General features: G+C 39.4%; 1 protein-coding gene across 2 annotated transcripts in view; it reads right to left on the minus strand.

Annotated features, from left to right (window-relative positions):
- Positions 1 to 11797, minus strand: part of TENM1 (teneurin transmembrane protein 1) — a 779729-nt gene extending 767932 nt beyond the window's left edge. For both annotated transcript variants that reach the window (XM_053201635.1, XM_027054328.2), the window contains exon 1: positions 11447 to 11797. The gene's annotated coding sequence lies outside the window, so the exon portion shown is untranslated. The remainder of the gene's footprint in view (positions 1 to 11446) is intronic.
- Between the last annotated feature and the right edge of the window lie 201 nt (positions 11798 to 11998).

Here is an 11998-nt window from a genome sequence, read left to right on the forward strand (position 1 = left end):
AGGTGATATGGATGCATTAGTGAACAACACAGACACAAAGTCCATGCCCTCATAGAGCTAATATGCTAGTACATTTGACAAATTATAAATACATAAAAATACAGTGTGGTACCAGGTAGTGGTGAGTAATATGAGGAAAAATAGAAATGGAAAAAGGCACAGGAAATGAAGAATCATGACTGGACTCATTACACAGGATGGCCAAGGAAGGCCTCTATGATTAAGGAATATTTGATCAAAGATCTGAATAAAGTGGGAAAGTAAGCTTATAGAAATCTTGGAGCAAATTCATTTCAGGCAGAGGAAATGGCAAGTGCAAAGACCCTGAGAGACAAAAAATGCATGGCATGTCTAAGAAACAAAATGGAGGACAGTGTGGCTAGAATGTTATGACCAAGGTTTGGTGGGGAAAACAGTAAGATGCAAGACCCAAAAACAGACCAAATCACACAGGGCCTTGAAGGCCATAGCAAAGATTTAAAATTATTTTTCAAATTTTTGTTTTAAGTGTAAGAAGAAGGCAGCCATTGGAGGGCAAAGAGAAGGAAAATCACAAGATCTTATTTATGTTTTAAAAGGATCACCCTGGTTGCTGTGTAGAAAACTATAGAGGGGCAAAAATGTGTGTAGGGGCACACTTAGGAGTTATTTCAGTATTCTAGGTGAGAGATGATGGTGGTTTGGTCTAAGGTGTTAATGGTGAAGATAAAATGTTTCAGACAAGATACAGTCTGAAGGTATAGTCAACATTTGTTAATTGGCTGGATGTTAGGTGTTAAAAAAAATGAATCAAGAAGGACTCTAAGGTGTGGAGCTTGAACAAGTGCACTGAGCAGTATCTTACAAAACCGACCAAAAAAGTCCTTGTTTTTATTGTTTCTAACTTGCATTTATTTTGATCATTGAAGATGGAGCTTTTTTTTTCACATTTATTGACCATTGTATGAATAATCTGTTCATGGCTTTGTTCAGATAGCATTCATAAAATCCTTTCCTTCCTTAGCTTCTATTTCATTATTTTCTGGTTTGCCTCTTACCTCTCTGACCTTAATCTGACTTGCTTTCCATTGAAGGCTTCTCTTACTTCACCAACCTCTTAAAGTCCAGAGTTTCTCCAGAGTTTCTCAGGATTTCATCCTTGCGTCTCTTCTTACCCCATATACACTCCTTAGGGGAACTCCCCCACCTATTCCTATGATTTCAACTACTACATTGACCAATGACACACAAATATCTACCTCCAGACCTCATCTTCAGATCTGGATTTCCATCTGTTACAAACCATCCCCATCTGGATGTCTGGATGGCATCTTACATTAAATAAATCCAAACTTGACCTCATTATCCCCACCAAAACAGACTTTTTCTTCTATTTTCCCTATACTGCTTAATAGCATTACCTAATTTCCCAAGCCAAAGTCTCAGAGTCCCTCCTCCCTCTCCGTCACCCTCTACATGTTTTCATTTTCCAAGTCCTCCTAAGGCTACCTTATGAGTGGTTCTCGAATTCCTTGCCCCACCTCCATCTGCCACTGTTTTTGGTGCATATCCTCATAATTGCTCAGTTGCAACACAGTCTCTCAATGTCTCACTTCTACTACTCTTAATCGATTTCAATCCATTCTTCATACAGATGTCATCTTCCTAAAACCCAAAGTTGGTGACTTGTCCCCACCATTTTAAAGCCCCTCATCTAAAGTTCATTTACTGTGACAGAGAGAGTGAGAGAGAGAGACAGAGAGAGAGAGAGAGAGAAAACATGCATGAGCAGGGGGAGGGGCAGAGAGAGAGGAAGAGACAGAATCCCAAGCAGGCTCTGCATTGTCAGCACAAAGCCTAACTCAGGGCTCAATTTCACAATCTGTGAGATCATGATGCAAGCCGAAATAAAGAGTCAGATGCCCAACCGACTGAGCCACCCATATGCCTGCCCCTAAGGTCCCTCATTAGTTCAGTAGACTCTGCTACAACATACTACATTGCATCATTTTGGATAAACAGCAGAAAAACCACCATTCTCCAGTTTAACTCTCCAGACAGGGAAATCTTAGTACATTCATTCACTCAACAAATATATACTAAGCATCTTCTGTGTGTCAGGCACAAGGAAATATATAAAATATCTTCCCCCACCTGGATAGGAAATAAAATGAAACTCTATTATCCTGGGTTGGTATTCTTCATTGCTAATTTAGCCTTGTGCACTCTTGCAATCCTTTCCATGTAGAATGTGGTTCCCCTGTTCTCTGACTAAAACATTCCTAGCTGTTTTTTAAAAGCCAATTCATGATACATCTTTTGTAAAACTGTCTATACCTTTGAGCTTCCAGAGTATTCTAATTTTTCCTCTTCTAGAGGGCTTGTTATATAACAATATGCTTATATGTCTGTCTCCTCCATTAGTAAGTTTTTTAATTTTTTTTTTAAATGTTTATTTTTGAGAAAGAGACAAAGCATGAGCAGGGAGGGGCAGAGAGAGGGAGACACAGAATTTGAAGCAGGCTCTAGGCTCTAGGCTGTCAGCACAGAGCCTGACGTGGGGCTCAAACCCACAAACTGTGAGATCATGACCTGAGCGGAAGTCGGCGCTTAACGGACTGAGCCCCCCAGGCACCCTTAGATGGTAAGTTTTTAAAGTGTCTTTGTATCACTGGGTAAACACAGGCACTTTTAAAAAGTTTTGGCAAATGAATGAATGCGAAAATGAACATATGGTGTTTTTTCTTCATGAAGATTATTTTATGATGTATAATCAGGGGCGCCTGGGTGGCTCAGTCGCTTAAGCGTCTGACTCTTGATTTCGGCTCAGGTCATGATATCAGGGTCATGATATCTAGCCCCATGTAACGCTCCTTGCTGGGGGTGGAACCTACTTGAGTCTCTCTCTCCCCCTCCTTTTGTCCCTCCCCTGTTCTCTCGCTCACTAGCTCTCTTTTGCTCTCTTTCTCTCTAAAAAAAACTATGATGTACAATCAAACCTGTGTAATACTGAAGTCTTCATGGAAAAGACTTGGGACTTCAACACACATCGTCCCAGAACTCTGTGTAAAGTTGATTCTTTTTCTGCCTTTTCAACAACAAAGAAGTCTCAAGTATTTTGTTAAATATCTGGGACCAGAGTTCTCTCACTACATCTATTGCTGTTTTAAACATTTCCTTAAACATGTTTTATCCCATGTTTTACAGAAATATATTGTTGAAATTTTCTCGATTCTGTGTTGAATTACCCTTAAAATATTTCCATTGCACTGAATTCTAATTGTTTACATTAAAATTGCCTCACTTTCACAAGTTGTCCAATGTTTCATCAAGGCAATATCTCAAATGCGAGAAAAGAACAAAACAATGGGAAAAAATGTAGCACCCTTGTGTTAACACTTCATGGGTTTGAAACCAAAAATAAATGGTGTCACACCTAAGGGTTGACATTTTATTACACTAAACATGAAAGACAAATCACAAATGCACCAACAATGTATGGATATGTGCACAGAGTAAATCTGTAATAAAAGATAACATCCCAGGAAATCAGTGTATTATTTTAGCTTCTACCCAAGATCATTGAAAGAATGTATGAGCCAAAACCAATATAAAGAATAGTATTTCACATTACACTTATAATTCGCTAGGATATGCATAAAGGAATGGTCGGATTTAGAAAAAGAATAAAGAGGTTAAGCACTACCAACACTTTAGTGAATGTCCCAGCATTTCCTTTCTCATAAACCTATACACTACCTCAATTCTTGGAAGGAAAGAAAGAAAGAAAAGAGAAAGAAAGGGAAGGGGGAAGAAATGAGAGTGATTTTATTGTTTTTTCAGGGTACAAGAGTCTTCTCAAATCTAAGCAATAGGTATCAATTGGCCAATCAACTGCACAGCGTTTTCCCTTAGAGGTCATTAAATCTCATTAGTGAAATTAATACTATCTTTCCAAAAGCAGTTTCTCATTTGACTTGCATAGCAATGATGTCAATGCTTCCCTACATTGCTTAAAGCTCTAAACATATAATGATTCACAATCACAAAAATATATTCATTTCAAGCATAGAGTAAGCAAATAAGTGATTTATGTTTCTGTAAATGATGTTTGTAAAATGCATGTCAAAAATGTATGTATACTTTTTAATAAATATTCCTTTAGAAAAAAACTCCTTCCCCACACACATAAGCACAAACATATTTTGGGGCTAGTTAATAGAGCAGGAGATCACACGACAATATCACTCAAATGCTTGCAATTAAGCAGAGCAGCTTTAAAAAAAGAAAATCACTAATGCTAAAGGGGGGTAATGCACAGAGTATAAATTCAAAATGTTGATCAGAAACACTTTGTTGATAGGAATTGAGTTAGCTAGGAACATTTCAGATTTAGAAGGCTTCCAGTCACCCTGTGGTTGTAGTGTATTTATACACCTCTATATTTAAACACAGGTGGTAATTACCAAGATTGAGACACCTTTAATAAGGCATCATCATGGGTGCAAAGGATGTGTAGCATAAGATGAGTTCATTATCAATAACTTTCCTGAATTAATCATCTCTTAGGACATTTAATTTTAAATGCACCTGAAAAAACCTGGATTGAGATAGGCCATCTGCAGTATCTTTTTCTAATTTCTCTGAACAACTGAAGAGTTTTCTTAAAATGTCCATATACAGCTGTGACACAGGGATTATAATATCTAATAAACCAATTGACCATCTAATCTGGCACCTTCTCTTTGACAGGTGTCTAAACCATATAGAGGCACGAGAAGTAATATAAACACTTACAATCCACCAATTATGCAAAATCATCCAACTGGGAAATTTCCTCCTTGACCTTAGCCAGTGAACAGATTTTCCCTGAAGTATGTAATGTACTTTTATTTTGGCTGCTTTAAAAATCCTCATTCATACAGGCAGCTAAAAACATTAAACTGTGATTCTTAACATTAAAATGAAAATGGATTTCCTTTGATACAACCATAAAGGGATTCTACTGAAAGTTTCATATATACAGCTGCATCAGCATCCTGAATATTCACAGTACCTTTCTACTAAATAGGAGAACAACTGAAAAGTAAATATACAGTAATTTTGAAAGGGAAACTGAGGTTATAACACAAGAACATCATTTGGATGAATAGCCAAAATTCATTGATCAGATATTTGGAACCATCCAGATGATTGTCTGTTATTTTGCATCGTACATCCAGATGTCATGCATCTGCTGAAAGGCTAGAGGAAATCGACGTGACACAGAAGATAGGGCACAGACAGATAGTAGGGAATCTCCATGTTCAACAATGATGATTGACTGAATTTTTCATGTTTTACTCAGATATTTTCATATCACACCAGTATGGCTCAAGTAACAGAAGTAAACCAATTAACAAATTCAGTACCCAACAACTGGATACCAATATCATCAATATTCCCTAAAATGTAAAAATGTAAATATTGTTTTTCCTAAACTTTTAAATCACTACTTCATTCTGTCGTTAATAATTCTGTCTGAGATATTTATGTTTTGAAATTCTAGTCACTTTAAAACAAAAATACCTGTTGACATAGAAATATGTATCTTCATTCTTTTTTCATCATCAAAATCCTTTTTGGGAATCACTCTTTCTTAGCCATAATATAGAAATTTGTTTACAGCCATAAACTCACAAGAAAAAATATTAGTTTATCAGGACCCACAGCCGATAATATTGCAAAAGGCTTAACATGGATTGCAATTCAGCTCATATTAGAGTTTGTGATTCCAAAATTCAATTTTGTAAGTCATAATCAGCCACAAAAATGTTACAACAGAATATGAGAAACATTAAAAGGCAATTTCCTCATTGTTGACTACTTATCAACTGACAACTTAGTCAATTAAAATTAAAACAATCAGCATGCTTTATGGTGACGGGTAAAATGAGTGTTTTACAGATTTCAAATAAATGTTTTCAAATCCATTTTGTCGCTGTAATAAAAAAACAAGTGGGTCATAGATATTATAATAAAATTGTTTTTATATTTGGAAAGGAAAAATAACCAATCCTACTGGAAAAGTCAAGCATCATTTATATTTAACTTTACTATGATCACTAACTAGGCTTCTTCAAAGTCTACAAAATCATAATTTGAATGAACATATTTTTTCAATATAATAGCTATTACGAAACTATTTTACGGCTGCGAATGTCCTCGTAGAACAAAAACGCTCTGTAGCACACATAAATACCAACAGGAATGCACGAATCAAACCTCTATTTCTGTGATTATTTTTAAAGAACTGCGTGAGTAGGGGACAGAGAGGGTAAGGCATAGATCTTCGGGAAAATGACAGAGATGGCACTGATTTTTTGTTCTGCTTAATCATTTATTGCTCACAAATTCAATTCCTCAGCCTTTTATGGTTACTTTCAGAGACCAACAGGCTGGCATGAAATTAAACTAACAAGCAGGTTCCCATCCTGAATTAGTGACTCCCAGCTGTCTGTCCGTCTAGTTTCCATGGCAGTAGAAGAATCGGTGGAAAATGAGGTGCAGAAAATTGTAAGAAGCCAACATATCAAACTCTTTAAGTTGATTTCTTTAAACCGATGAATCAGTAGCGGGGGTGGTGGGGGTAGGCAGAATCGAAGTTAAAGTTTTTAATATCCTGGCTTGTTGAAAAAGCCAGTGTGTTTCTGTTTTTGTAATTGCTAAGGGATGCAAACATCTCCTTATGCATTTCATTGAAGGCTGTAGACTCAGGATGGCATACAGTTTATTATGTATTTTATAGTAATCCAAGAGTGTTTAATGTAGTTTACATTATGTTAAAGTGTTTTATTTTTTCTTTCTCTTTTTGACAAAAATATTAAGATTCATCAGGCTGTTAAATGGCTCCAAACTTCTAGAAACTAAGTAAGAAATTCTCTCAACAAACCTGATGTTTGTCTGTATTACCCCAAACAGCTGGATGGTTGATGAACTTTTCACTTACATATTTGAGATAGAGCCATAGAGACCTTTCATAAGCACCCAGAAAAAAATGCTAATCTTGGCCCATACCTACCATAAACACAGATATGAAGGCTAAGAGTAAGAGCTTCACAGGGGGTGATCCACTAATATGAAAAGAGACCATTTAACACATTTTCCTATGTTCATTTTTCAATTAGCTTCTCCACTCATACAGTTAGAGTAGAGTGGGAACGGAGAACCCAATATTTCAGAATCATTACATCACACTGAAAACATCATCCAAGAGGTAGTGGTTAGTTGGCATATATGCATGTTTCACCATATGCTATTGTTTACCTAACGTGGAGGCTTGGACAGGAAGTAAAAGTCATATTTTTTAAAAAATTGTAAATTATCCAAGATTATACTTCCAGGTCTAGAAATGAGTCCTAAAGTTACATAAGAATTTAACAGGCTTTATTTATCAGACCCTAAATTATTATTTTTTAAATATTAGGAATCCAACATCAACTGTAAAAATATTTACCATCTCCAATTAAAACTAGTTTGCTTGATTGTGTACAAAAATGTTAACAGTGCAACTGATATGAATATTGTTATACAATAATTTTCACTTTATGCCATCAAATTCCAATTTCCTCAGCCTTATTTTTCATGGGTTCCAAATGTAAGAATTTTGTTGGTCTTGCTAAACTGTACCAACTTGCACCTAGCAAACTACATTATATAATTGTCATAACAGAGTACCACATACTGAAGACACCTGTGGTTGGACCATCGAGGTTATTAGGAATAATCAAAAGCTGTGTGAAATCTTTTCTAGCATTCACCTGCTCAAACTAAGCACGGTTCTAGCTGGTTCTATTTAATATTCACTTTCCTCGTTTTCAAAAAAATTAATGGAAAACAGAAAGAAATAGAAATAATAGGTTAAGCCTAAATAACAGAAAGAAATAACATATTAAGCCAGGATTCAGAATGTTTTACCTTTTAGGGGAAGGAAAAATAATAGTAGTCTACATTCAAAATAGCGATTTAATCTAATACTCAGAACCTGCAGATAATTTAAAACACTTATTGTATATGGAAACAGTTTTGAAATTTGATTCTTCTTAATTTTTTATAATCAGAAGCAGCTACACTCCCAGCTATGGATATATGCTGTTGATCATAACTGCTAAATACTCTCTCCTACAATATTCTTCATGATTTAATCTGCCTGTAGTTGTGCTAGTAATCCAGTTCAAACCTTCATGCCAAATGGCAAATGATGGAAAGCTTCTTTTTTTTTAAGTATGCATGGATTCCTACATTTGAAGGTAAATTGACAGGAATTTAAATATATATATAGAATTTTCATAAAATTATTATACATGTTTTATATATGATGCATGGCATTCTTTAGATAGTGTGCGTGTGTCTGTGTGTCTGTGTCTGTGTGTGTGTGTGAGAGAGAGAGAGAAAGAGAGAACAAATATGTGAGTACTATTAAAAAATTTGTTTTCATTAAAAAAAATCATGAGTATGCAAAGTACTGGTCTTCTTTTGACCTCAGGTCAGTAAGTAAGTGAGTAAATAAATAAATAAATAAATAAATAGTTTGAGAAACCTTAGGGGATTTATTAACCATAATCTATACTAAGCACTTGATAAACTAAAAACTGAAAGTGATGGACTTCTGGGAAAAGCAAGCTTCAAGCAAAAATTACAAGGATTCTAACTGCTATCTCTAACATAGAATGGAAAAAAATGTGTTATGTTAACTAACACTGAACCTTCTTACCATTTCCATGTTTTTTAAGGTCGTCATGGAAAATAAAGTTCAGAGGCAACATATCAAAAACATATTTTGCTTCAGCAAGAATCTTTGTATTAAAGGCAAAAAGGTACAATGACTATAAGGGGAACTATGATTATGTCAGTGTTATTCACACATATGATAATTGAATTAAAACAATGAGACTTCTAGGGTGTTCGGACTTGGACTTCCAATTAGGCCTTTGAATGAGACAGTGATTACATATAATCTGATTTTATTTTTTAACACTCCTAAATATTTGAGTATCTGGAGTCTCTCTTAATCACCCTTACAGCACAATGATTCTGCAAAGCCTTCTTTCCTTCAGCCTCACTGTATATTTTGTTCATAATCTGGACCTAGAACTAATGGTAAATACTAATTCATGTATTAAAAAATACTCATTTTCTACTGTGTCTGACATTGTTCTAGGGACTAGACTCCATTAATTTTATTATGAGAATGTCAACATTTGTTTTGTAGAGTTGTTTTCCAGAAACACCTGTTTATCAAAAACATTCTGGGGGACAATCTGAAAACTTTCAAATAACATTTAAAGCATGGATTCATTTTAGAAATTACCTGAACCCCTCTTCACATGTACCTTGTGACTTTTATTATCATTAAAAAGTTCCAACATTACCTGGGCATACTTGAAAGCTTTTAACTACCTTAAAAAAAAAAACTTCACAATAGTAAATTAGTTAACATATCACCCAAAAAAGTATTATAAACTTCGACCAAAATGGCAAAACTAGGATTCTGCTTTTCCATTTATTTACCGTAAGGGTCATACTGTGTCTTATAAAAATTCATTTTCCTCCACACTGCAGATAGAAAGAGCAATGAGGGGGGTGAGCAAACGAACAAATGCTGGGTAATCATGGAGCATAAGGTAAAGCTATGGATCTCCTTTTAATAGAAAAAATCCTTTTCTTCTTAGACTGTACTCTTTCTTGGCAGCACTTAAGTACCCTACGCTCCAAATCCAATGTCTTCGGACTAGGAAGATGAATCAGGATATTCAGCCAGGATATTCAGCCAAAAGATAACAATAAAGCAGACATTTGCTATGTCTTCCCAAACAGGTTAAGAGTTGCCACTGACTCTCACAGTATAGTGTACCTGGTTTGTTAGTTATAATCATTGAGCAACCATCTAAAATTCAAGGAATCTGTCTGTGACCCTTACTTACCACAAACGCGATCAATTAAATGTTAATCAAACAGTACCTATTAGAGTCCACTGGGGTATTTCGTTTCCTTTTGGTTTCTGAAACCGAATGGCTACTAATTTCCCTTCACTAGCACCAGAAACTTCTTTTTGCATTTCTTCCGGCCACTTCAAATACACCTCGGGATTAACATTCCAGGAAAATAAATAAATAAATAAACGGGAAAGTTCAGGCGGCTCCTGACCAACTAACTGCTTCGTATGGAAAATGTGGAGTTTTCCTACGCATATTAGCATATCGCCAGTAGCAGTGATGCAGATCTGCTAAACCCTAAGCTGCCGACGGCAAGCACGAGCTGCAAACCAGCCCTCGCCCCCGCCCCTACTCTCCTGGTGGCGAAATAGATGTCGAGACATCTACTAGTGGAGTGAGATCGTTTGTCTCCGCAATTGTAAACAACTGGATGCACTGGGTTTGCTGAAATGTTTAAATGCACTCCTGACTGTAAACACATCCACTCACCAAGTCGCGCTAAGTCTCCCTTCTCCACCTCTAGGAAAAGCACCCTAAAACTGAATTCTTAATCCGCCCGTTGTGCAGTGGGAGAAAGTGAGGTTACGTTTCCTCAGCCATGCCCAGAGGGTACTTGGCGCTCCGCAGTTGTACTGGACACTGCTAGATTCCTGGGACCACGTCTCAGGATGAAATGCAAAAAAACACACAAACCCGCGCAGCTGAGCGCGTGGTTAAAGCCAACACCGACGGCTCCCAGAGCACCGACTACTGCGTAATGACTGTCTCTTTTGACAAAGATTGGGGTGTAGGGAGGACGAATCGAGTGGGGCCCCAGACGGCGTAGGTAAGAAGGAGGTTCTAGAGTCCCCCCCCCCACCTCCGAATCTGGGCTCCCCGCGTGGGGTTCAAAAGGAAATTCAGAAGCAAACAGGTACTAAAGTGCGTCCTAGCCCCTAGGCATCTTCTCTCGAAGGGAAGGCAGTAGCGGGACCTAAGTGACTGAGCCCCAGGCGGACGCTCCAGGTGGGAAGGATGCCGGGGAGAGGCGACCCCTGTCTCTCCTCGGACCGAACCTCCCCTCTCCAGCGTCCAGGTCCACTTGTTAGAGCGCCCCGGCTCTGCGCGAAAGCCGAGGCGGCCCCCCCGCCCCCGCCTTTCACAACCAGAGGAGTTGGTTGGCAAAAGTGTCGCCTGTAAAGCCCAACGAGCCCTCGAAGGCGGCGCCCCCAGGGCCCACTGGAAGCTTGAACTGCGAACAAGGCCGACCTCCCACCTCCCCCGGGTGGTCCAGAGCCCCGGGCCCAGCAGAGACCAAGAGAAGAAGGAGGAAAGGTTCTGCTTCCTCGGGCAGGACTCCCAGAGCGGACGCAGACCGCGGTTCACAGCCGGCAGCCGCCATCCGTCGCCAGCAGCCTCGGGGTGAAGTTCGCCCGAGTCCTTGGGGTGGGAGGTTGGGGGTGGAGGCCGCGAGCCAGAAGAAAGGAGATGGGGACCCCGAGAAACGTACCTACCTAGTCCAGGCGCAAGTTTCGGCGGCGTCCCCAGGTGCGGTCCCCCGCCCCCTCGCCAGGTGCTCAGCCCCGCCGGGCGCCGCCGGTGCCCGGGACTTCAGGCGTCTCAGCCGGCTCCTGCGGGAAACGACTGTAAATCCACATTACTGTTTGAGCTGCCGCTTGGGCCCCCGCATCGCTCTCCTCTGACTGGCGGCGGCGGTGCTCTCAGCCGGCCGCCGCCGGGGGCAGGAACCGAACCTGGCTACTGCCGCGCCAGCGGACGTTCCTTGCCAGGAGGGTGCTTGCGCCCGGGGTCGTGTGTATGTGTGTGTGTGTGTGTGTGTGTGTGTGTGTGTGCGCGCGCGCGAGAGAGAGAGAGAGAGTGTGTGTGTGTGTATACGCGTGTGTGTCCGTGAAAGAGAGAGTGTGCGTGTGTGTGCAAGCAGAAGGGGTGAGCTCAGCCCCCGGGGCACTCGGAGGTGAACTCCGGGCTAAGCCGGAGCCCGCCGCGCTCCCGGGTGCGGGGCGTCTGCACGGCTGATGGCTGTGCTGATGTTGCCGTGGCCGCCG

Source organism: Acinonyx jubatus, chromosome X (assembly GCF_027475565.1).
Source record: "Acinonyx jubatus isolate Ajub_Pintada_27869175 chromosome X, VMU_Ajub_asm_v1.0, whole genome shotgun sequence".
NCBI lineage: Eukaryota > Metazoa > Chordata > Mammalia > Carnivora > Felidae > Acinonyx > Acinonyx jubatus.